Source organism: Hippopotamus amphibius, chromosome 1, assembly GCF_030028045.1.
Source record: "Hippopotamus amphibius kiboko isolate mHipAmp2 chromosome 1, mHipAmp2.hap2, whole genome shotgun sequence".
Lineage (NCBI taxonomy): Eukaryota > Metazoa > Chordata > Mammalia > Artiodactyla > Hippopotamidae > Hippopotamus > Hippopotamus amphibius.
Genome location: NC_080186.1, coordinates 159,308,378 through 159,333,867, shown reverse-complemented (window position 1 = coordinate 159,333,867; position 25,490 = coordinate 159,308,378). Strand labels below are relative to the sequence as shown.

The 25,490-nt window shown below is 42.0% G+C and overlaps 1 long non-coding RNA gene across 1 annotated transcript in view; it reads left to right on the top strand.

The window, feature by feature from the left end:
- The window catches only part of LOC130851690 (uncharacterized), a 125,833-nt gene that overhangs the window by 69,681 nt on the left and 30,662 nt on the right, over positions 1-25,490 (top strand). Inside the window, exon 2 of the long non-coding RNA XR_009053251.1 lies at positions 16,420-16,523. This is a non-coding gene — a long non-coding RNA (uncharacterized LOC130851690). The remainder of the gene's footprint in view (positions 1-16,419; positions 16,524-25,490) is intronic.

The following is a 25,490-nucleotide window of genomic DNA, read 5'->3' as shown; positions in this document are numbered from 1 at the left end:
CCACAGAACGTATGTTTCAGTGGGGAGCGTTGGACAGTAACCAGTAAATACATAGTCTGTCAAGTGGGGACACGTACTATGAAGAAACGTAAAGGAGAGTGAAAGGGTAGTTGGGGAACGTTTCCGATGGGGGCGGGGGGCAGTCGGGAGCACCTTGCAGGGAGCCTAGGAGCAGACTTGGCAGGTGGCTGGAGGGAGAGCAGTGCGTGCAGCGGTGGCTGCTTGCCTGCCTTGCGGAGGGGGCAGGGGGCTGGAGCACAACCAGGAAAGGGTGGTAGGTGAGGTGGGAGAGGAAGCCTTGGAGGCTGGTATGAATGTGGACGTTTACTCTGCTTGAAACGGGAAGGCCCCCAGAGGGTCTAGAACCAAGGGGTGTCCTAACCTGGCTTAGGATTTTCAAGGTGAAGAGAATTTGGGTGGGTGGGTCGGGAGAGCTGTGAGTTAGGAGGCTTTGTAGTGACTCAGGTGAGAAGGAGATTCTCCTGGACCAGTGGGAGTGGTGAGACGTGGTCAGGTTCCAGATAGGCTTTGAAGGCAGGGCCAAGTGGATTGGCTGATGGTTTGGAGATAGGGTGTGAGAGAGGGAGCTTTCAGACTGAGCACTTGGCAGAAGACCCTGGTTGTTTAGTGAGATGGAGAAGACAGGAAGATGCAGGTGTGGGAAGAACTCGAGTCGATTTGGGGTCGTGTGCTGGGTTTCCGCACCTAAATAGAACCTGTAGGGCATAGGCCCAGTAGGCAGTGGGTGGAGTCCTAGCTTGACACATTCGCTGGCTTGATGACCATTGAGTCCCAACTAGCTAAGGGCCGAAGAACATGGGCCAAACATGGGGCCGATGTCCAGCTACATAGATGCTGAAGCAGAGTGGTCTCAAATCCTCAAGTCTGGAGGACTGTTACCAGAAAAGGGAGCCTCTGATTCCCACCTCTCTGAGTCATCCTCAGGGGCCTGATTTGGTCTGTTGCCTTCATGTCACTGTTCTGTTCCTTTGTCTCTACACCCTTACACTATTTATTGATCGGAGAACCATAAAATGACTTGTTTTTAACAAGACAGGAGACCACAATGTGGAGATTCACTTTTGCATCTAAACATTTGGTTTTCTACTGCTAACTGGTGGCCCGTAAGCTGGGACACACAAAAGCACCCTACTTGTAATTTCTAGTGAAGAGCTGTCCTTTGTCTGGCACCTGCAGTAAGAGTCAGGCACGGCAAAGGCAGGGACGCTTCAGGTCCCGCGTTGCAGAGGCTCCTTGAACCACCAGTCTTTGGTGGCTCTGAAGATGGGTGCCCAATAGGAATGCCCGGAGAGCTGCTGTTCTCTTCTCTGCAAGATGAATTAGTCCTTCTAACCTTGGGCGTCTCTGAAGTCCCAGGTCCTTTATGACTGTTAGCACTACTATCCACGGTCCCCAGCGGTCCTGTTTAATCAGCTGATGAATTCCTCTTTCCTTGATTCTAAATCTGAAGCCCCACAGGCTTTTCCCATAGTATAAATAGCATTCTATTCCAGTGCCTATTATCTCATTCACAGGAAATAGTCTTTGAATCACATCACCGACCCCTTCTACTGTATTCTGTTGACGTTTATTTGGAAATATTGTGGGAGTGACATGATTCCCGTCCCCAAGGGTTAGTAATATCCCATTCACGTTCAAGATTATAGAGCTGGGTTCAGAGATGGGAGAAGCAGGTGAGTGAAACTGCAGCATATTTTGCCATCCTTTCATTGTTAAAATAGCAATAGTAAAGCATTTTTTTCTAAGCTTATAATGGTGGGTATATGGCAAAGCCTGATGCTTTTCCTTACCTCTGCCATTCGCTGAGATGATATTTATCTTTGAAAAGTGGGTTAGAGGCAAGGGAAAGTTGCTTAGATCAGTGTTGGAGAAACCACTAACCATCTCCCATTATCCACCCTTCCCCTTTTCTGTGGTAAGAACGTAGACACCCCCATTTTAAGCTGTGCATATAGCAACTTGGCACTAAGATGACATTTCCTAGCTTCCCTTGCAGCTAGGTAGGCCATAGGACTGAGTTCTGGCCAAGGTGAGTAGGTATAGGTAAAAGTGTCTAGTGGCAGCTTCTGGGAACTCCACTTAGGAGGAATTATGTGTACATACTTTGCCACTTCTTCTTCACGTCTTCTGCATCCTGCTCCCTAAAATGTAGACGCTGCCATCTAGCACCTTAAGGCTGAAGCCGTGCACAGTGGAGCAGCAAGAAGAAAGGCACAGCCCACTGGGCCCTGTCTTTGAGGCCTTTAATTTTTTAATTTTATTTAATTAATCAATTAGACCACGCTGCACAGCTTGTGGGATCTCAGTTCCCCAGCCAGGAATTGAACCCTGGCCATGGCAGTGAAATCTCTGCAGTGAAAGCCTGGAATCCTAACCACTACGCCACCAGGAAACTCCCCTGAGGCCTTTTATATGAGGGAAAAAAGAACTTTTACCATATTTAAGGTAGTGTTATTTGAGATTTTTCTGGTCCTCACAGCTGAGCCTAATCCCCACTCATACAACCAGCTAAACTTTCCTCGAATTAGAGGGCACAGGGTGCGATGTCCTTCTGAGCTGAGGAGAATGATGTACCTGTTCCTGCCAAGTCACCAGTCTTTAGTCTTGCCGAGATACCGCGTTATAGCATTAAGTAGTGAGCATCACTTACTACCTGAGAACCGAAAAATGAAAATAATGGTGTCATACCCAATGTGACTTGAACTCTCATCCCCTCAGCTACGGGGACTTGTCCATCCCCCACATTGTCCTCCACTTTTGTGTTCCTGTCACTTGGCCTCTAGATAAAGGTGAATACTGCCAACAGAGTTTCTCAAGGCAGGTGAGAGGGGCGCCCACCACTCCTGGAGTCTGGTTTTTATGGTCACAGAAGTAACACATGTAAAAAAGTCAAAACTATATATGGGAAAATGTGCCCCTTATCCCCAGTCCACGACCTCAAAGTCGCACAAGCTTTGGGGACATCCTTATAGAACTTTTCCATGTGTGTAGAGCCCTTCTTTAAAAAAAAAAAAAAAAAACTATAAATACATAAATGTGTATATACATAACAGAAATGGGAACATTACATACACCATAGTATACTTTGTTTTTAAAATTGAATAATTATAAACATCTTTCCAAAACAGCATCTGCACATTGACTTCTCTCTGATGCATAGCATCCCGGTACAGTAGATGCCCCGTAACTAATTTAACCAGTCTCCTGTTGAAGGCCATTTGTTCCAGAGTTTTGCCATGATAAACGTTGCTGAACAGACTCGCTTGTGTGTCTGTCTTTGTGCGTGTGGACCGATATATCTGTAGGAGTGATTCATACACTTGGGGTTGCTAGGTGAAACGGTGTGTTAAATTGGTGAGCAGTGCTCTCTGCGTTTGTACCCCCACCAGCAGGATCGAGGCTGCTTTTTAGACTCGGGTTCCCCCCAGGAGCCACAATTTCACATTCACCTTATTTCCTACTCACGTATTACTTTTTAAATTTGGGTTGCTGTTCAGAGCAAGCATGACATCTGACTTGTCAAAAGACCGATGAGAAGCCGGTGAGTAATCTGCTTCAGTTTAATAGTGTGTGTTGTTTAAAGGGCATGATAAGCAAAAAAAAAAACCCACCTTGCTGCTGAGAACATGCTAGCGGTTGTTCCTGTTTCCTGCCTGGGCCTACTGAGCTCTCCAGAAACGAAGGAGCTAGCTGAAGAGTTTGGGGAAGAAAGGATCAGGGGTGCCGCTAGGCACCTAGAGGCCAGGCTTCTGGATCCCAGGCTCCAGAGAAGTTATTCCACCACAAAGACAAAAGGGACTTTGAATATTGTTGGAAATAGAAAGATACCATCTATCAGGGCCGGGAGAAGGTCCAGATTTAGGGGTTATTCAATATCCTATGATCTCTAACCACCATCCCTACTTTTAACACTTCCCCTCTTTTCTCAGGACCTTTTTAAAAAAAACCCTTAGAGTATGTATTGGTGGTAGAGTGGTGATGGGTTTTTTGCTTTTTTTTTTTTTAATGTTATCCAGTGCCCGGCAAGCTGCTTGGATAAATGTTTGGAACAAGAGGAGAAGTTTTCATCTGTTCTGCTGATATGTTCATGCTCCCTAGACTCCTAGCTGTCATCCAGTTTAGGAGAGGAGATCCTTGTATCAGAGGAGGACACGGGGAGTCAGAGCATTTCCCCCTCGCAGTGGTAAAAGGGCTGCTCAGAAGCCCAAACCCCAGCCTCACTTCAGGGGACAGGCCCTGCCCAGTGTCCTTGGCAAGGCTGTCTTGGAAGTAGGTAGCACCCTCTCCTGGGCTAAATCCAAATGTTTTCTGTTTGTCCTCAAGTCATCCAGGATAATAACGGGCATCTCCCTTTCTCTGGCAAGCTCTGCCCCATCACTGCCCCCTCCTGGCCCCTTCTGGTTTGTATGTGAGTGGTGCTCTGGACTGTTTGCAAACCAGTCAACACTGTACATTCGAGATTCCACGTAAGATTTGTCAGGGAACAAGAACTTATTTGCGTAATTACTGTGGGCGGGGGTGTGAATGAAAAGAAGTAAAAGCATATAGTTGTGAATATGAAGAATGAATAAATGCAGACAAAATACTATTTTAAACAATTATAAGACAACCAAAGTGCTTCAGGGACTCTATTTATGGCAGAAATTCTGGAGTGGTAAGGTAATATTTGTTACCTAGCAGGCTCTTTATGACATGGCAGATTTCATAAAGAGAAGGGTAGGAGCTGCCCAGAGGAAGGAGGTAAATCCTCACCCCTAAGAAGTAGTCTCTGGAAATAGATGTACTGGGAGTTTCTTTTACTGAACCAGTTAACATACAACTGTAAACTTTAAGCCTCTAGGAACCCTTTACCACCTATCACCGTTTTCTACATTCTTTTCTTCCCTAGACATTAGTCTCTCAATGAAATTTACAGAAAATGAAGAGATTTTAATTGTGCCTTCTCAATTCTCCTGTGTTCTAGTTTCTATTTCACCCAGACATTTATTCTAATTGCTATATGGGTTCTGCTTTATCTAACTCCGTCTACATGCTAAAGACCATGGGCGTTGTTCATTTTATCTCGTAAGTCAAGGATTATGTCTGTTTTGCATGTTCAGTTTTCAGTGCGGCAACAACAAACATAGCTGTTGCTTAGCGGTCCTCACCTGAAGCCGGGCACAAAATGATGTTACATTCTTTCATCTGATGCTCACAATTACCTGATGGGATAAGAACTGTCTTTATTATCCCTGTTTTTACAGATGAAGAGTTTCAGGTTCAGAGGTGTTTAGTAACTTGCCCAAGTGGCAGGGATGGCATCTGAACCAGGAAGTCTAGCTCTTGAGGCCTTGTTTTTATCTGTGGTGCATATTGTCTGCCTTAGCATTTGCAAGTAATTAATAAATATGCAACTAAGGAAATAATCATGTTATCAGGTAAATACAGTTGATTTCATAAAGATGTGATTTGGGTGCCATGAAATTGAGCTAGGGAGGAAGTAAAGCATGTCTGATATCTTTTTTGTCTGCTTTGTAATAGAGGAGTCTGTGGGAGTAGGATTGGCTTACTCTAACAACATACCCAGCGCAGACCCTTAAGGTCAGAGCCAAGACTCAGTGAATGCTTACCATGTTCCAGGAAGCACTCTGGCTCAAAACCCAGCATGTTGTTTTATTTAATCCACCTGACAGTCTCACTTTACAAGACAGGCTCAGAAAGATGAAGCAACCTGCCCAGGGTCACACAGCTAGTGATTGGTGGAGTCAGGACGCTTGACCGCTGCTACCCTGAACTCCTCTCAAGTGCCGTGAGGGAGCTTCTAAGAGCTGCACTTTCTCAGCCCATGAGGGAAAGGTCAGATTGTCCCCTCCTGCCCCCTGCCCCCGAACAAATGTCTTGCTGCCTCCCAGAGGATCCCTTCTGAAATGGGGGTGGTGGGCAGGAGGCCGGAATCTACCAGGACTGTGTCAGAGGCGTGCGCTGGGGAAAGTTCCTGTCCTGAGCGTTTGGAGGAATGTGTCTGCTCCAGGCAAACCCACAGTGGGCCTAGAAGTATCTTATCAAAGCCCAGGAGAAGGCTGCAAATATATTTGGACCCTAAAGTCTGTAAAATGTGTCCTCTCATTGTCTTCAGAAGCAGGAGTGGGTCTTATAATTTCATAGTACCTAACTCTGTTGGTTGGTCACACCATCGGTACTTAATAGATATAAGGAAGGAAGAAAAGAATGAAGAGATGGATGGATGGATGGATGGATGGAAGGAAAAGGAGAAGGCAGTGCCTGTGTTTGGGTAAGGGTCTGCTTAGGAACCTCTTTCCACCAGATACACATATAAAGTGATGGTTCTGGCTGCGCTTACGAAAAATATCCATAACACGTTTTCAACTGAATTTTGAGTGTGGGGCTCTGGAGACCGAACACCTGGGTTCAGATTCCTGCTCTGTCAGCCCAGCTAGTGATCTGCAGCAGGTCACAGAAACTCTCTAGGTCTTAGGATCCCCTGGAGGGTTGTTGGGAGTTAATACAGGTGATGTGCCTGCCTGCAGTGAGCATTTGGTAAATGCCAGGTATGATCACCGTATTCCCGGCGTGCCAGGCCAGCCAGAATCAGGGCAGCCACCGTGCTCGACAAGGGCAGCAGGGAATTGCTTCCCTCCCTCTGCATGTGAGTGTAACTTCTCAGTCCCAAGTTGAACCCGAACATAGAGCAACAAACACCTGGCCCCAAATATAATTTCCTCTTGCAGCTCATTGCAGCCATGAGGAAATCGCCAGGGGAGGGCCGGGGCGTGCGGAGCGGCAGCCCCGTAATTTCCAGAGCCCTTCTCCTAGACTGACACATAATTGTCAGATTGTTTTATGAGAGCAGCTTCCTGCCCCCTTCCTGCCTCGCTTCCAAATGCGCTCATTCCCGAGGAAGCCTCACTTCTCCCTCTCGCCCTTAATCGCTCCTTTCCTGCCCGCCCCAGGGCTGGGCCGATTTCCTAAATCACTCGGAATTGGCTTCCAGCGCTGGCGCCCAGGGTGGGCTACAGGAGAGGGCGCGTTTGTTCTAAGTGCCTTGTGACCCAGAGGTCAGAGATGCTTCCATTCCGTTTGATGTCTTTCCCAGGGGGCCTTCCTTCACCCACCCCTTCTCCTTCCCTCCAGAGCTGACTTTAATTCTAAGGTCAGGGAGAGATTAAGGAACCGAGTCCTGCTGCTTTTCCTAACCAGTGTGGCGCTGGGGACCCAAGTGGGCCAGGGGCGGGTGAGATGGGGGTAATAGGTGCTGGAGGGCAGGAGCCCTGCCTCAGTTCTTTCAGCCCTTTAGCCCCTTCCTCATCCACACTCAGGGGGTTTCAGAATATTCTGTTTCAAACTGAGCTCTGAAAGATTCATCCAAGAGATTTCTCTCCTTCTGGGCATTCCCTTCTCTCTGCAAAAGCCCACACTTAGGAGGAAGTGATAAGTCCTAACATTTTTTAGCTTAATTTTTCCCATTTGAGGAATTTCAGAGGAAGCAACATGGGGCGTTTTGTATTTTCACTGTATTTTTTTTTTTTTATTGCTAAAGCAATACACAATCACGGTAGTAATTTCAAACAGAATCGTTTCCAGACGTAACCGCAGTTCACAGCATTTTGTGTATATCCTTCCAGAAATGTTCTCGGCACATACAAGCATACAAATGTATATGTATTTTTAACACAAATGGGAGCAAATTGGACATCTTGTTCTACAACTTGCTATTTTTCACTTGTTTTGGGTGTTTTCCATTTCAGTAAATTTAGATTTGCTCATTAAAAAAATGCTACAGTAGCATTCCATTGTGTGAATGTAACAATGTATTTAACAGCTTCCTGTTAATGAATATTTAGGTTGTTTTTACTTTGTTACAAACAATGCTATAAAAAATATCCTAAATCTATACCCATATCCAAGTTAGAGTAACTTCCACTTAGAGGTGTGTTTTTTGAATTAAAGGATCTGGGAAGTTAACATTTTGACAGATGTTGTCAAATTGTCCTCCAGAAAGGTCACACTAGTTTAAAGTCCAGAATCAATGCATGAGAATGCCCGATTGCCTACACCATCACAAATACATGCAAAACTCAAACTTTTTAATGTTGTCAATCTTAAAATAAGTGTATTTTATTATTATTTAATTTTTTCTTCAGAGTGGGCTTCCAACCTTACTCCCAAATAATGACCATTTATTTTTGTGAACTTCCTGCCCACGTAAATTTGACCATTTTCCTGTTGTATTATTTATCTGCATCTTAATGATTTAAGGATCTCATTATATGTAGAGGAAAATATCCTTTTCTGTCACAGTGTTATCAGTAGTTCCCCTTGGTATCAATTGCCATTTGATTTTGTTTGTGTTATTTTTTCCAGGTAATATTTGAAAAATTATTTTAATGGCAAATTTATAAATTGGGGGAGAAGGATAAATGATACAATAGAAGTTGACTATTTCTCACTGGCACGAGGATTGTTTCATACTATTCGTTAACTAATGCATGTTTTCTTAGCACTTTAAAAAGAAAATGAAACTTCTTAACATAAGGAGACCACTTACCATTCCGTAATGATGGCTTTCCCAATATGTTCAGCTCTTTAGAGAAGAAAGTAATCTGATCCTTGACTAACTTTAAGGATGCTGAGACCCATCTTCCAGAAAGAAGCACCGATTAATTGCTGGTATTGGCCAAGTCTTTGTGAAGCAAATGAATCCTAAGATGGATTTCCAGAGGCTGTGTTTTCCATTCACTCAGTCCAGAAGCCCTTGTTGCCACTTTGTGCAGTGGCCTGTGGGATCACAGAAATGATTATCAATAGTATTTGCCCTCAGGAAGTTCACAGTCTAATTGGGAAGTGGTGGGTCTTTCATTTTGTGGCTGTACCTGCATTCATGTATTTGCAACTCATTGAGGGCCCTTAGCTTCCTGGGGCCTTGAAAACATAAGAAAAGGAGATTCAAATTTGTTTAATGGATTCTTTCAGGAAATAAGCTATTGAGTATGTGAAAATTGGAACCCCTCACCTTGTGAAGGAAAGAAATGGTGGAATGGAAGGTGCTGTGGCAATGTAAGAAACAGTCTTTGGAGTTATTCTGTCTCGGTCTGAGCTCTACCTCTGCCCCCTACCAGTTTTGTGAACTTGGGTTTGTTACCTAACCTCTGGACGCTTCAGTTCCCTCATCTAAGAAAAGGGGATGAAATTAGGGTTCGTGTCACAGAGTTGTTGCGAGGGTTCAGTGTGTACGGTCAGCCAAGGGCTTGGCTCAGTGCCCAGGATATCATGAATGCTTTGGCGGCATCTGCTGTTGCCGCCGCTGTAAGGTTTCCATGCTGTGCCACCACCACGGATTCTACTTTCTCAGGATTGCATCTCTAAAACTTTTCATTTTGTTATAATTTTAGGTTTTAAAGAAAAGTTGCAAAGAGGTACAGAGAGTCTTCATATACCCCTCACCTAGTTTCCCCCATTTTTAACAGCTTACCTTGCCATAGTGCATTTGTCGAAACTGAGAAACCAGGAGACATGGATACATTACTATTAACTCAACTCCAGAATACCATCCACGTTGCATTCAGTTGTCCTGTCTCCCCAGGCTCCTCTGGTCTTCCAGTTGCTCAGTCTTTCCTTGCTTTCATGACCTTTACAGTCTCAAGGAACGAGCCCCAGACATTTGAGCAAAAGTGGAGAAACCCATGCTGCTTCCCCCAGTGTGTACTTTTTCTGTTCCAGAGTCTTCTGAGCCCACAGACAAGAGTGATCAAAGGAGGTGAACTGCATCCTTCTCTGAGGGTGTACGAACATCTGCTTTTGGAGGAGATCCTTTTGGAAGACTCTACTTGCAAATGGGTTCTGTATGTTGATGGAGGGCAGAGTGGAGTGTCCCAGGGGAAAGCTTTGGTATATTTGTTGTCAGCTTGGTAACTGATAAGTCTTGCTTTTCATTTCTTTTTTTCGGCCATGCCATACAGTTTGTGGGATCTTAGTTCCTTGACTAAGGATTGAACTCGGGCCCTCAGCAGTGAGAGCACGAAGTCGTAACCACTGGACCACCAGAGAATTTCTATGTCTTGCTTCTCATTTCTGTTGAGAACTGGGCGACATCAGAAGCTCTCTCTGTCTGCCCTCATCCTGATCCCTTTCTCTTGGCCCCATTGGATAGCATTACAGCTACCCCTTCAAGCTTTAGGTGTCCAAGGAACAGAATTCATCTCTAAAGGAAAGAGAAAGTCTCCAGTTGAGCAGATCCACAGCCGTGCACACTAATACCTTCTGGAGCTTAGTAATTTTCCATTCATGGTCATGTTCAGACAACCCCGAGGGACGTCTGAGGCCCGTTAAGTCCAGATTTACATTCTTCTCCAACAAATGGCAGTGCTTCAGAAAGTTTGTTTATTTAACATAAAGTGCAATTGAGAAAAAGTTTTAGGCCCTAGAGAATAGGAGTTTATATGACTTCATGCCCCTTTTTCTGGGGTAGAGTAAACAAAACGGGAGAACAGCAAAGTCTATAGGGTTTTTCGTCCTTCCTCGTGGGCAAAACTCCTATGTAGGAAGAAAAAAGAAAGATTGTTTTCTCTTGAACGGAGTTGTTTGTATTCATATTTCTGGAAGCTGATTAGTTTTGGAAAACCTAGCTCCTTCCTTATGATTTTTTAGTTAACTTTATTCTTTGTACTTCAATTTGGGAAATTAATCTCATTGCCCGTGTGTGTTTGATATCTTGGGAGGGAGCTTGGACTTGGTGGAACTGAATTATTTAAAACAGTTCCTTATGCAAATGTGTGTATCTTGTGCTCGTGTGTGCCTCAACTTTCTTCCTTAGGGGTCTGTCACAGCCTGTGGGATTGATAGGTTGCAGCAAAGCTTTTAAGCTAACCAAACCCAGAACCCAGAGTGAGGGGATATCCCTGGGATCAGGCAATCCTTCCCAAAGTGAATTTCAGAGATCCTAAAATTAAAAAAAAAAAATGAACAGCCTTATTGAGATATAATTTACATACCATAAGTTCACTTTTTAAAAAATAGAGGTTTAATTGACATAATATTTTATTAGTTTCAGGTATATGGCATAAATACTTGATATTTGTGTACACTGAGTAATGGTCACCACGAGATGTCTAGTTAACATCTGTTACCCAGAGATCTTTTAGAGAGTCTTTGAACCAAGAGGTGCCACTTTGAAATGGAGCAGGTATCAAGACAGAGGGCACAGGGAAGGGAGGCTTGGGGAGATCAGAGTCAGAAGAATAGAGAGATGGCATGTAAATGACAAATGGTCGTAATGATAGTTGAGAGAGAAGTAGGTCTTGATATTAAACATCTCAAAGCGCTCTACAATTGTCAGTCATTGATGAGAATAATTTGTAGAAGAAGTTAATCAGTATTTGACTAAAGAGTTTCTCTCTTCAGCGTATTAATACCTTCAACCTGAAAAAACTCCAAGGAATTATCAGACTCTTGGGTTGTTCTGGAGATACATGGTATTAAATATTGCTAGAGATAAATGGGCCTTGGGGGGAGTTGGGAATTATTTTTTGTTTTAGTTATATTCACTGTAATGGGATTTGGTCTACCTGGAACCAAAAGTTCCTGCTAATATAGCTTTGTTAAAAATTCCCACATCTATCACAGGTTTTGACTGCCGCTTAGGGCTGTCTTTTGGAATGCTATGAAAAATTGTCTGGGTCTCATAGGTGAGGGACACAGATTGAGAGGCTGGGCACGAAGTCATATATCACATGGTTGACGGGCACGATTCCTGGCCGCCAGCCTTCTCATGGGCTCTGGGAATCGGTGCTCTGAGCTTCTTTCGTGTTCTGCAGCCTGCTGCCCTTCGTAAATAGCACTGGGAGTGGGACCGAGGACTCGGGTCCTGGAGGATAAGCCAGCTTGCTCTTGGGATAAACAGTCTCGGGGCAGGTGAGGTACGCGGAGGTGAGGCCAAGTCCTCATGTAAAAGTGGTGAGCCTGGAGGTGCGCCCGATGCTGACCGTTACCCCTCATCGCCCACGTGCCCCACCCCAAGGTGCCAGGCAAGCGTGTAAAAGAGGCCCCACCCTTTAACTTCCTTCCCTTTGAGACTCAGTCTTATTTTCCTGCTGCTTTCGCCAGTCTTTCATCATGATTCGAACACCCATCCTGTCAACATGCTATCTTTGGGAGTCGCCGAAAAGGCTCTACTTTTGGAGAACGTGCCAAAGGAGGGCGAGGGTGGCTCTCCCTCCTGCCCCAGTCTCCGTGGCTCCTTTCCCTCAATGAGCCTGTTTAATGAGTCAAAAATATTCCATTAACCAATTGGGTGCAGCTGCCAACAGGAGTGCTCCAAAGAAAATAAATGAAAACTTGTCTACTTTGCACTGTTTTGATGGGCAGTCTCTTTTTTCAGTCATGGTGCCTGGGCTGTTTCTTCTCAGATTGTAGCAGAGTAGAACAAACTCACACTGAAAGGCCTGGGAATGTTTTCATGCAGTGATAATTGACAGGTCCAAATTTACAGGACTCTACACTGCTCCCTCCTCACTGCCCAAGGTACTGCCTGGTAAGAAACTAAACATTGAAGGAGGTATATGAAGTCTTTGGAGCCATTGGCTTGCAGATCCAAACTCTGAATGCAGTTACAACAACAAAGCAATAACAACAATTATTGTTATTTTAAAACATAATCTATGAGCAGACCTCATTATGAATGTTCTTACATCTCTTCAAATGACAAGTCATTGTCAACTGAGTCTGAAGGAGTGAAGAGAACTCCCATCAAATAACCAATGCCATAATTCTCTCCACTTTGGAAAATATGGAGTTCTCTTGGTGGACACTGAAGACTCCAGAGCGGGAATTTTGAAAGAGCTAATGCACATCCTCAAGCTCCAAATTCTCCTGCTTGTTGCTACCCCTGCTTTTCCGTTGAACATGCTTCTCTTTAGGTAGCTAGTCAAGAGACGCCACATAGTAAAGTGGGTAAGAATCTGACTTTGTCCCAGACAGGTTTGAGTTCAAGCCCCAGCTCTGCCCCTCATAGCCTGAGTGACCTTGGGTATGTTCCCTAAGCTCTCTCAGCCTGTACTTCACTTCACCTACTCCAAGTCCATCCATGTTGTTGCAAATGGTAAAATTTCATTCTCTTTTATGGCTGAGTAGGCTGATATATATTGTATATATATTCCACGTCTTCTTTGTCCAGCATCTGTTGATGGACACTTGGGTTGCTTCCATAGCTTGGCAATTGTAAATAATGCTGCTGTGAACATTGGGGTGCATGTATCTTTTCAAATTAGTGTTTTTATTTTTTTCAGATATATACCCAGGCATGGAATTGCTGGGTCGTATGGTAGTTCTGTTTTTAGTTTTTTGAGAAACCTCCATACTGTTTTCCACAGTTGCTGCACCAATTTACATTCCCACCAGCAGTGTACGAGGGTTCCCTTTTCCCCACGTCCTCGCCAGTATTTGTTATTTGTGTTCTCTCTGATGATAGCCATTCTGACTGGTGTGAGGTGGTATCTCAATGTGGTTTTAATTTGCAATTTAAGCATAGTTATTTATTTATTTTTTGGCCACGTGGCATGGCATGTGGGATCTTAGTTCCCTGACCAGGGATCAAACCCATGCTCCCTGCAGTGAAAGCACGGAGTCTTAACCACTGGACCACCAGGGAATTCCCCAAGCATAGTTATTTTAAAGTACTTATAAGCTAGCTCTGAAATTGGAATCATCTGTGAATCTCATGCTCTTTTCTGCCTATGATTTTTATCCTTCATTTTATTATTGTGATGTATCACATTTATTGATTTGCGTATGTCGAACCATACTTGTGTCCAGGGAATAAATCCCACTCTATCTTGGTGTATGAGTCCTTTCAAGGTACTGTTGAATTCCACTTGCTAATATTTTGTTGAGAATTTTTGCATTTATGTTCCTCAGGGATATTGGCCTATAATTTTCTTTCCTTGTCATGTTCTTGTCTGGCTTTGGTATTAAGGTAACACTGGCCTTGTGAAATGAATTTGAAAGACAAAGACAAATATCATATGATACTGCTTATATGTGGAATCTAAAAAAAGATACAAATGAACTTACCCATTTCTTCTAGGTTATCTAATTTGTTGGTGTATAATTGTTCAGAGTAGTTTTTTATGATCATTAGTATTTCTGTGTTATCAGTTATGATGTCTCCTTTTATTTCTGATTTTATTTATTTGAATCTTCTCTTTTTTCTTAGTCTAGGTAAAGTCTTGTCAATTTTATCTTTTCAAAAGAAACCAGCTCTTAGTTTCATTGATCTTTTCTATTGTCTATCTAGTCTCTATTTCATTTATTTCTGCTCTGATCTTTGTTATTTTCTTCCTACTACTAACTTTGGGCTTCATTCATTCTTTTTCTCCTGCCATGAGGGGGTAAAGTTAGATTGTTTATTTAGAATTCTTTTTGTTTCTTAGTGTAGGTGTTTTTTGCTGTAAACTTCCCTCTTAGAACTGCTTTTGCTGCAGCTCTTAAGTTTTGCTATGTTGTGTTATCACTTTCATTTGTCTAAAGATATTTTTTAATTTCACTTTTGATTTCTTCTTTGACCCATTGGTTGTTCAGGAACATGTTGTTTAGTCTTCATGTATTTGTTAATTTTCCAGTTTTCCTCTTGTAATTGATTTGTAGGTATATACCACTGTGGTCAGAAAATATGCTTGATATGATTTCAGTCTTCCTAAATTTGTCCAGAGTTGTGGCCTAACAAATGATCTATCCTAGTGAATGTTCTATACATACTTGAGAAGAATGTGTTTGCTCCTGCTGTTGGATAGAATGTTCCTTACATGTCTGTTGTAAGTTAAGTCCACTATTTCCTTATTCTGTCTGTTGTGATATATTCATTGTTGAAAGTAGGGTATTGAAGTCCCCTGTTACTGCTGTCTGTTTTTCCCTTCAGATTCATTGATAATTGCTTAATATATTTAGGTGCTCTGATATTGGATACATAAATATTTACAATGTTATATCCCCTTGATAAATTGACCCCTTTATCAGTATAATGAACTTCTTTGTCTCTAATGCCATTTTTTTTGGCTTAAAGTCTATTTTTCCCAGTGTAGGTAAAGTTACCCCTGCATTCATTTGGTTTGCATTTGCATCAAATGAACAAAATATCACAATTGCCCTTTTATATTACTAGTAGTGTCTTTTGATGAACAAAGTAATTAATTTTGTATTAATAATTGAAGTGTTAATTTTGTGGATCAATATAACCCAATTGGTTACTTTTTCCCCTCTATTGTAGAATGCTTGTGTCCTATATAAGAAATCTTTGCCTTCCTCCAAATCACGGAGATTTTCTGCTTACTTTTCTACTAAAAGCTATATTGTTTTATTTCTCACATTTAGATCTTCAGTCTTTCTGAAATTTATTGACGTGTGTATTGAAGTAGGAGGGTCAAGCTTCATTTTTTTCTATATGAATATCCATTCAACTCAGACCATTTTATTGAAAAGACTATCTTTTCTCATAGTAGTACACACTCATGTGTGGGTCTCTTTCATTAGTCAGTTTGTCTATCTTTGCATGAATTAGTATAGCCAGTGAATGCCTTAATTAATGTAGCTTTATAGTAAGTCTTGATATTTGGTGGTTTAAGTCCCTCAGTTTTGTTCTCAATTCAAGATTGTCTATTTTATTCTAGCTCTTTGCTTTTCCATGTGAATTTTAGAATCAGCTGGTAATTTCCAGGAAAATGAAGAAACAGCTATGCTGAGATTTTGTTTGTGCTTGCATAGCATCTGTAGATGAGTATGGGAAGACTTGACATAATTGAATGTTGAACTTCCCTGTTTATGAACATATTGTATCTCTTCCTTTTTTAGGTCTTATTTTTCTCAATAATGCTTTGTAGTTTTCAGCGCAGAGGCCTTACAAATCTTTAACTTATTTCCAGATGTTTCATGCTTTTCGATCCTATTGTAAATGGCATCATTTTAATTTTCCTATTTATTTGTATGTATAATAAAAAAAAGTTTTTAATATCAACCTTAAACCAGTGATCTTGTTAAATTTGCTTATTAAACCCAGTAGATTCTTCTATACCATTCACATATATAATCATTTCATCTCCACATATTGAGTTTTTTCTTTCCAATCCTAAGCCCTTTTATTTATATTTGTCACATTATTATTATTATTATTATTGGGAGAAAGGCCTCTGATAAAATGTTAAAATCTTGGTCTTACTCCATCTCTCAAGCATAAAGCTTTCAATATTTTACTAATATTTCAGCTAGCTTTTGCTGGGACAAGCCACTCCGAAACACAGAGGCTTAATGTAATAATGATTTATTCTTTCTCACCATTCTGTGAACCAGTTGGGTAGTTCTTCTGCTGGAGTCATGTAGGTTCACTCATATGGCTGCTTGATTGTTTGCATCTAGGCTGCAAGATCCAAGATGGCCTCACTCACATGTCTTGCAGTTGATGAGGGCTGCTGGCTTGGGCATCTCCTTTGTCCTCCAGGAGGCTTTTCATCCTCCAGTAGGTAAGACTGCCTTCCTTAAAGTTGTCCTAAGGGCAGTGTTCCAAGGGCAGCATGTCTTTTTAACAAACCATGGTTGACAATTGCAATTAGACATGGCAGCTAGAGAGAGGGAGAAAGCAAAATTAATAAGGACTTGGAGGGCTTCCTAGGTGGCGCAGTGGTTAAGAATCCGCCTGCCAATGCAGAGGTCACGGGTTTGATCCCAGCTCCAGGAAGATCCCACATGCCGCGGAGCAACTAAGCCCGTGTGCCAAAAAAAAAAAAAAAAAAGACCTGGAAGGCCTGTAGAAAATTAGCTTGTAAATAATCTAGTGCAAGAATCCCTTAAAAAAATTAAATGTCTGGGTGCTTTGGAAATAATCTTAGGTGTGAGGAAGTGGATGGAAATGTAGGAAATATGAAAAGGTACTTAACTTTTATACAGTTGAGTTATCATCTGGAATTAGGGAAGAACAGGAGCTTCTCAGCCATACACTTTTTGAAAATGATATTTCTCCTAGTGAAGACTAAAAATACAACCCTGCTCCAGGCAAGCCCCTGACACAGTAATCAGTGTGCCATCCTGGCACCACTTCCATTATTTCAGAAAGTTGGATACAAAATAAAATTTTTTTAAAAACCCTTTGAACTAATGTATTATAAAATCAAATAGTTTTAAAGGTAGCTTTTGAACTGGTATAAACTCCAGTGATTTCCAAGGAGCCACGTGTCAGTCTCACCTCTGCCTGCACATTACGCTACTCTAATATCAGGTTTCTAAGCAAAATATTTGATTCAAAACTTTTTAAGGGGAAAAAGAGTATTTAGTAAGTTGCCACTGCTTAGTGAAGAATCAAGGGGAGAGTATCTTATAGATTTCTAATAAACCATTTTGATTATACCTGGAAAATCCCATCTTTAAAAGTGAAAGTCTTTTACATGTAGCTATCCAGTTTTCCCAGCACCACTTATTGAAGAGGCTATCTTTTCTCCACTGTATACTCCTGCCTCCTTTGTCAAAGATAAGGTGACCGTAGTATATGGGTTTATCTCTGGGCTTTCTATCCTGTTCCATTGATCTATATTTCTGTTTTTGTGCCAGTACCATACTGTCTTAACTACTGTAGCTTTGTAGTATAGTCTGAAGTCAGGGAGCTTGATTCCTCCAGCTCCATTTTCCCTTCTCAAGATTGCTTTGATTATTTGGGGTCTTTTGTGTTTCCATATAAATTGTATAATTTTTTTGGTTCTAGTTCTGTGAAATTAGAACACTCCCTAACCCATACACAAAAATAAACTCAAAATGGATTAAAGACCTAAATGTAAGGCCAGACACTATAAAACTCTTAGAGGAAAATATAGGCAGAACACTCTGGGACATAAATGATAGCAAGATCTTTTTTGACCCACCTCCTAGAGTAAGGGAAATAAAAACAAAGATAAACAAATGGGACCTAATGAAATTTAAAACTTTTTCCACAACAAAGGAAACCATAAAAAAGATGAAAAGACTACCCTCAGAATGGGAGAAAATATTTGCAAATGGAGCAACTGACAAAGGATTAATCTCCAAAATATACAAGCAACTCATGCAGCTCAATATCAGAAAAACAAAAAACCCCATCCAAAAATGGGTGGAAGACCTAAATAGCCATTTCTCCAAAAAAGACATACAGTTGGCCAACAAACACATGAAAAGATGCTCAACATCACTAATCATTAGAGAACTTCAAGTCAAAACCACAATGAAGAATCACCTCACACTGGTCAGAATGGCCATCATCAAAAAATCTACAAACAGTAAATGCCGGAGAGGGTGTAGAGAAAAGGGAACTCTCCTGTACTGTTGGTGGGAATGTAACTTGATACAGCCACTATGGAAAACAGTATGGAGAGTCCTTAATAAACTAAAAATAGAGTTACCATATGACCCAGCAATCCCACTACTGGGCATATACTCTGAGAAAACCATAATTCAAAAAGATACATGTACCACAATGTTCATTGCAGCACTATTTATAGTAGCCAGGACATGGAATAACCTAAGTGTCCATCAACAGATGAATGGATAAAGATGTGGCACATATATACAATGGAATATTACTCAGCCATAAAAAGGAACAAAATTAAGTTGTTTGTAGTGAGGTGCATGGACCTAGAGTCTGTCATACAGAGTGAAGTAAATCAGAAAGAGAAAAACAAATACCATATGCTAACACATATGTATGGAATCTAAAAAAATGGTACTGATGAACCCAGTGGCATGGCATGATTAAAGATGCAGATGTAGAGAATGGACTTGAGGACATGGGGTGGGGGGGCAAAGGGGAAGCTGGGATGAAGTGAGAGAGTAGCATATACACTACGAAATGTAAAATGGATGGCTAGTGGGAAGCTGCTGTATAACACAGGGAGATCAACTCAATGATTGGTGATGACCTAAAGGGTGGGACAGGGAGGGTGGAAGGGAGGCTCAAGAGGAAGGGGATATGGGGATATATGTATAAATACAGCTGATGCACTTTGTTGTACAGTAGAAACTGGCACAACAATGTAAAGGAATTATACTCCAATAAAGATCTGAAAAAAAAAATGAAAGTCTTGTTTAACCTTGAGACTTTCTTGTGTATTTATAAGGTTGATGTACTGAAAGTTTTGTGTCTGGGTTTTAAGAATAGTTTTGAAATCAAAGCTAATTCTGTATGTAGAGTAAAATGTTAAATATAGTTTCTCTCAGAAATCAAAGAAAGTCTCTTAGCAAAGTTCATTTCTATAATGTAATGAAGAAAACCTCAAATCTTTTGATACAAACAGAAGGTCTGCTGTAAAGATGTTATCTCTTCTATGTGAAATTTCACTTCTTGGAATTATTCAGATAAACCAAAGGGGAAATTGATGTTAGGGATATGGACCAATAGATAGACATATTTTAAGTTGCTTTTATCATGAAATGTGAACAAAAAGATATTAGAATTGTGAGATTGATTCTTCTCTTTGGTTTTTTAGTCTAATAAAACCTATAGAGTTCCTATATATGGTCACTGTTGTTATAACATGCATTAAGTTTTCAATTGGTGCCATAACAAATTACCACAAACTTAGAGGCTTTAAACAATACAAATTTATTATCTCACAGTTTTGTAGGTCAAAAATCTGAATGAACTTGGTCCTCTGTTCTTGGTCTAACAAACCGAAATCAAGGTGTGGTCAGGGATGAGTTCCTTTTTGGAGGCTCAGGGGGAAGAGTTCATGTCCAAGCTCATTCAGGTTGTTGGCAGAATTCAGTTCCTTGTGGTTGTAGGACTGAGGTCCCTATTTCTTGATGGTTGTCATCTGACACTGCCCTTAGCTCCTAAACACCTCTCATGAGAAAGCCTTGCCAAATAAATAAATAAATAAATAAATAAATAAATAAATAAATAAATAAATAAAAGGCTTTTAGGACTTGAAAGAAGTGTCTTAACCCCTTGCAAATCTTGAAGCCTGAGCTCTCAGGGACTGTCAAGGAACAGCAAGCCTATGGCTTTTTAGATGCAATGTCTCTTCTAGTTAGTTATTGAGTATTCAAGGGATTTCAGGCTTGAGGTTGCTTATTTTATGCTGTTTCCACTGTTGCAACCTTTCCCAAGACTACCCTGGTGCCACTTCTAGGGAATCCTTGGTGCTGTGATTATAGTTCTTTTGGCCAACCCTTACCAAATGTTGTGGCCTTTTAAAAATTAAAGCCTCTATTAGACAAGCTTGCTTTCTCAAATTTTTTAAAAGTCAAATTTATTGAGCTGTATTTTTCATATAATAAAAAGCACCCATGTTAAGTGTATATCTTGATAAGGTTTGAGAGAGTTATACATCCATGTAATGATGACCAGAGTCATGATACAGAGCATTTCCATCAATCTGAAAGATTCCCTTGTGCTTGTTCCGGTAAATCTTCACCCCGCATCCTCCCTACCCCACTGCAACCACAGGCAACCACTGGTCTGCTTTTTGTCACCATACAATTGATTCATCTTCTCTAGAGTTTCATGTATGTATTACAGATATATAATATTTCATATATATAATATATGTATCTACATGATACATAGATACACACTTTTGCTTCTTTTGCTTTGTGCAAAATTTTTGAGATTCATCCATGTTGTCATGTATATCAGTAGTTTGTTCCTCCTTATTGCTGAGTTTTCTATTGTACATATATACCCCCATTATCCTTTTCTGTATCACTAGATTAAATCTGCTAATATTTTGTTAACCACTTTTATATTTATGTTCATGAGGGATATTGGTCTGTTGTTTTCTCATAATCTCTTTCTCTGGTTTTGGTATCAGAGTAATACTGGCCTCATAAATTGATTTGGGAAATATTTGGGTCGTGTATTGCTATTTCCACGTGACTTTTCTTGGCCATCTGTTGGGCATTACTTCCCTAAGAGGCGTAGAGATGTCCTTCAAGGAGCTTTTTTACAAGCCCAGGGAGGGCACAGAAGCCCCTGACACTGCCCTCTGGGTTTTGTGGCAAAGCAGCAATCCCCATTCCTGTTCAGGGTGTGGTACCTCAGTAGGTTATACAGGTGTTCAAGTACTATATATAGAAACTCCCAAACCCTGAGCTTCCGAAGTATTTCAGCCACCCTCTTGGGTGTGGCTGCTTCTGCTTCTTTGGTGAGAAGCAGAGGCTGAACTCTTCCCTCTGGGATGATCTAGTATAATCCCCTAAATCAAAAATGCAGTTTTCTTCTAAGAGTAGGGGTGAGAGAGAGGGAAGAAGGGATGGTGAGAGTGCTCAGGCCTTGCTTGAGAGTGGAATGGGAAAAGGAGGCACTTTATTGTTCCCTTGTAAGTACCCAGAAACAAAAACTTCAACGAAAAAGTTAGTGTTCCCCCTAAACATTCTGTATCAGGCAAACCAAGGAAGGTTTAGATCTATACATGAACTTCTAGAGAGGGAATCTTACACATCACATAATGTCTGTCCTCTTTTACAAATGTGGAGACTGTTTCTTATCTTTATCCCGCAGAGATAGCCAAATGTTTGAAAACTACTATTGTATAAGGTTGTGGGGGCCTGAAGCAAATACGGTTGCTGCTGACCTAGGCTGACTCCTCAGATATCCTGAGTTGGCATGCAGATTAGGCTTTCAGAGTTCTGGTAGCAAAATCAGGATAAGGAACACATTATGATGACTCCCAGCCCAGGACTGAGTTTACTGCATCATGCTGTTTAAAATCTCATGTTCTTCAAGGGCCTTTTTGTGGATATTTTGGGCTAAGTGTTACAGCAAGAATAATGATCCTTAATATATTTGTTATAATTCTACTTGTGTGAGTCTGTGTGCGCATACACATATATATACAAGTGCAGTTATTATAGTTATGATTAAGGCATTGATATAGTGAGGGTGTAATACATACCATTTTGAGAGTCTGTTTCCCTGTGCTGTTTGGGAGACTCACTGTAGACTCCAAAATGAGCAGGAACAAGTTACCTGAACCATGGCCATTCACGGAGACTCAAGGATGTCAGTCCCCATTCCCAGGTAACTCCATTGTAAACCAGACATAATGCTGAGATGGGAAATGAGGACTGAATGGAAGATTTACAAGAAAAAGGGTTGTTGTGTTGGAGTAGTTGGAGTTTGACCTTGAATATAGCAAGATATTTGGGTGAACCAGTTCCCATGAGCCAAGGAACCAAAATGGTGCAGGGAGGCCATGTAGTAGAGACAAGGAGGACCGAACCTCAGGATGGAGGAGAGAATCAACATCTGTTTTATGTATGTATGTATGTATGTATGTATGTATGTATGTATGTATGTTTTGGGGCTGCGTTTTGGGTCTTGGTTGCTGCATGCGGGCTTTCTCTAGTTGTGGTGAGTGGGGGCTACTCTTCATTTCGGAACACGGGCTCTAGGCGCGTGGCCTTCAGTAGTTGCAGTACATGGGCTCAGCAGTTGTGGCTCACGGGCTTAGTTGCTCCACGGCACGTGGTATATTCCCGGCCCAAGGATCAAACCCGTGTCCCCTGCATTGGCAGGTGGATTCTTAACCACTGCGCCACCAGGGAAGTCCCAAGACCTGTTTTAAAGAGTAGTATCTTAAGAGAATGAAAAGGATGTAAGATGAAAAGGCAAGTCCCCAAATTTAGATTCTGCCATTACCACACTGCAGTTGTGTGGCCTTGAGCCCTTTGCTTACTCTCTTTGCCTGAGTTTCCTCATTTATGAAAAGAAAGTTAAAGAGTTTGGTGATTAGGCTATGCCTGGATTTCAAGTCCTGAAACTGTCTGTGAGGACATAAGTGTTCCTTATTTTTGTTTGCTCGTTTGTTTTTTAATGTTGTTGATCAAGTCATCAACTGGTCTGAGACATTATAAATGGAAACAAAGAAAGTTTATTTTGTTTCTGCTTCAACTTGAGACAATGGTCAGGCACAACAGAAGAACCTCAAAGAAGGGGCAAGAATCAGAGACTGCTCAACATTCATTCCTTCTAGATTTTTCTCTCATTCTTTCAATAATTTTACATGTTATTTAAGCACATGGTGACGTTGCTAAAGGAAGCTATAAAAGTCCTAATATCCCAAGCCTTAAGCAAACCCTACAGAAATCTTATAATTTTCTTTACTTACGAACAATAAGGTAGGTCCTCTAAATGATTGTACTGAGCATAAATATGGAAAGCTCTTGGAGTTGGCAGTGGATTGTTTGACGAGCCTCTCCAGCTCTCAGGGACCCAATTCTGTCTCCTGGGAAGTGCTCCCTCCGCCCACCCCGCCAACCCCCCCCAAACATACACACCTCCTCACACCCACCCACCTAGCCTCAGAGTGGGCAGGTGCGTCTATATAATGGGGTCACCTTCTGGCCACCGTCTCTTTGCTGGAACTCTGTTGATTTTGAGACTAAGAAAGCATCACAGGAATCACTTTGTAGTAGTTTTTGCTTTGGAACTCTGAAGTTTCATGAGTTAATAAGGAGGAGGAATAGATTCGGGACTGAGCAGGGAAGAGCTAATGACTTTCAAGGTGTTCGCTGATCATCCAGCGGGCAATGCCCAGTGGGTCATTGAACTTGCAGACCCACATCTCCCCAAAGAAGTGCAGACACAGGGTGGGGAGCATCAGGGAAGAGGCTCTCTTCGAAGATGTAGGAGCAGCTGTAGTCACCCAAGGAGAGCTGGAAGAGGCCAAGAACAGACCCTTATGCAAAAAAGAGGGAAAAAGGCAAAAGATGGTTAGAGCTTTGGGCCAGACCTGTGTCACTGTCCTTTGCTCTTGAAGGAGACAACCCATGGCTCATTCATGTGTCCTCTGTTCTACAAATCACCAGTTTTCGATATTTTGAGTCTAGGATGTCAATATTTCCAGGCTATGTTAGTGTTCCGGCTTGTCTGGCAATCTGCCCACATGCACCGTTAATTCCTAAGTAAGTGAGATAAAATATCTGGCCTTGCTGTGTCTGCCACGTTTCCCATCCCTTCCATTCTGTTCAGATTGACTAAGGTACCCATTAGACCTTTTAGAAGGGATCCAAGAGGCTGGACAGCAGGGTCACAGCCCTGGTGACTTGTTCTAGGCCAAAGAAAATAGGTAAGTGTTAGAATTCACCTTCTGGCCTCTTGATTTCTTTTTTTGGGGGGAGGGAAGGAAATGGGCTCTGTAACTTTCCTCTCATAGGGGACCAAGAGGGGAAGGGCTTCTGGTTCTTGTGGGCAAGCGAGAATGTCCGCGATTCAGATAAGACCTAGAGTTTTGGATCCTGCCCTTGGGCTTCGTGAAAGCACCCGGGACCTTCTCCCTAAGTCTCAGCAGATTCTCAGCAGTAATGAGATGCAGTTGGATGCTTTTGCTCCAGTAGAGGCTAGCAGCTTCCCCCCGTGTCCATGATACCAGGACAGACTCAAACTGAGAAATATTGGTTTGGTTGAGTGAATGTTTTTATATTTCATTTTACCAGTTTCGAAAATAAATGGACATGGTTTCCATTTAAACTATATTCCTAGGCTTTATTTATTTATTGAAAATCTAAGCTTCGTTTTGCCATTGAGCAGGGCCAAAAAAAAAAGGAATACTTGGGCTCAGTTCAAAATTTACAAAACATGCAGCCTTTTGGTACACAGTATGGTTCGAATCCCTGCCTGTTTCTTCTCAGCTGTTTCCTTCAGAGAGAAGTGGGATAACATCTTCCCCTTTACTAGAAAGGCCTGTGAAAAAATGTTTATTATTTATTTTCCCTCCTCAGTTTCCCTCTAGATAAAGATGAATAGTCCTATATTTAGTAAAGTCTAGGTAGATCTTCTTTTCCTTGTCATGTCCTTCCTGTTTTATTTGTGATCTGGCCCAACTCTTGTGGTCACATGGGGGGTCTTTTTCAGGCAAAGTGTTGCTGTTTCTTTTTCTGCTGGAATGTGCAGGATGGAACCTCTGTAGTAATTCCTGAGGCTCTTGCCCTTGACAGAAGAACAGTGACGAGGTTAATGAGGTGTCGGAAGATGGCAAAACCAGCTCCAGTGTTACGCTTTCCAACTTTTAAATTAGGAGCCCTGATGAATGGCTTGCTTGTGAAGTATTCTTTCACTGGGTGACACCCCCGCTCAGCGGGGAGGGGTGAGGAAGAGCAGCATGAGATCAAGCGGGCCAGCCCCTCTGTCTGCTTTCTCCCATCCGCCCGGCTCCCACCCAGCGCCTGTGGCTGCCATAAATAATGCCCCAGGGGCTTCCAGAGGCTTCCAGAGGCCAGGGCTGCCAGTGTAGCATGAATTGCCACGGAAACATGAGCTAGCTGGGAGCTTTCTTGTCCCATTTTCCTCCTGCAGACCATTGGTTTGGATCCAAAGTTTCCCACAGCCTTTTGGTGTGTTTGTGAGACGGAGCATTAGATGTGGGCTCTGGTGGGACGGCTCCTCCCAGGCACCCATAGTCATGAAACCAGAAGGTTTGGGGGAGGGGATGCTGTCATTGTGAAACAACCTAGGAAGCTCCACTGTG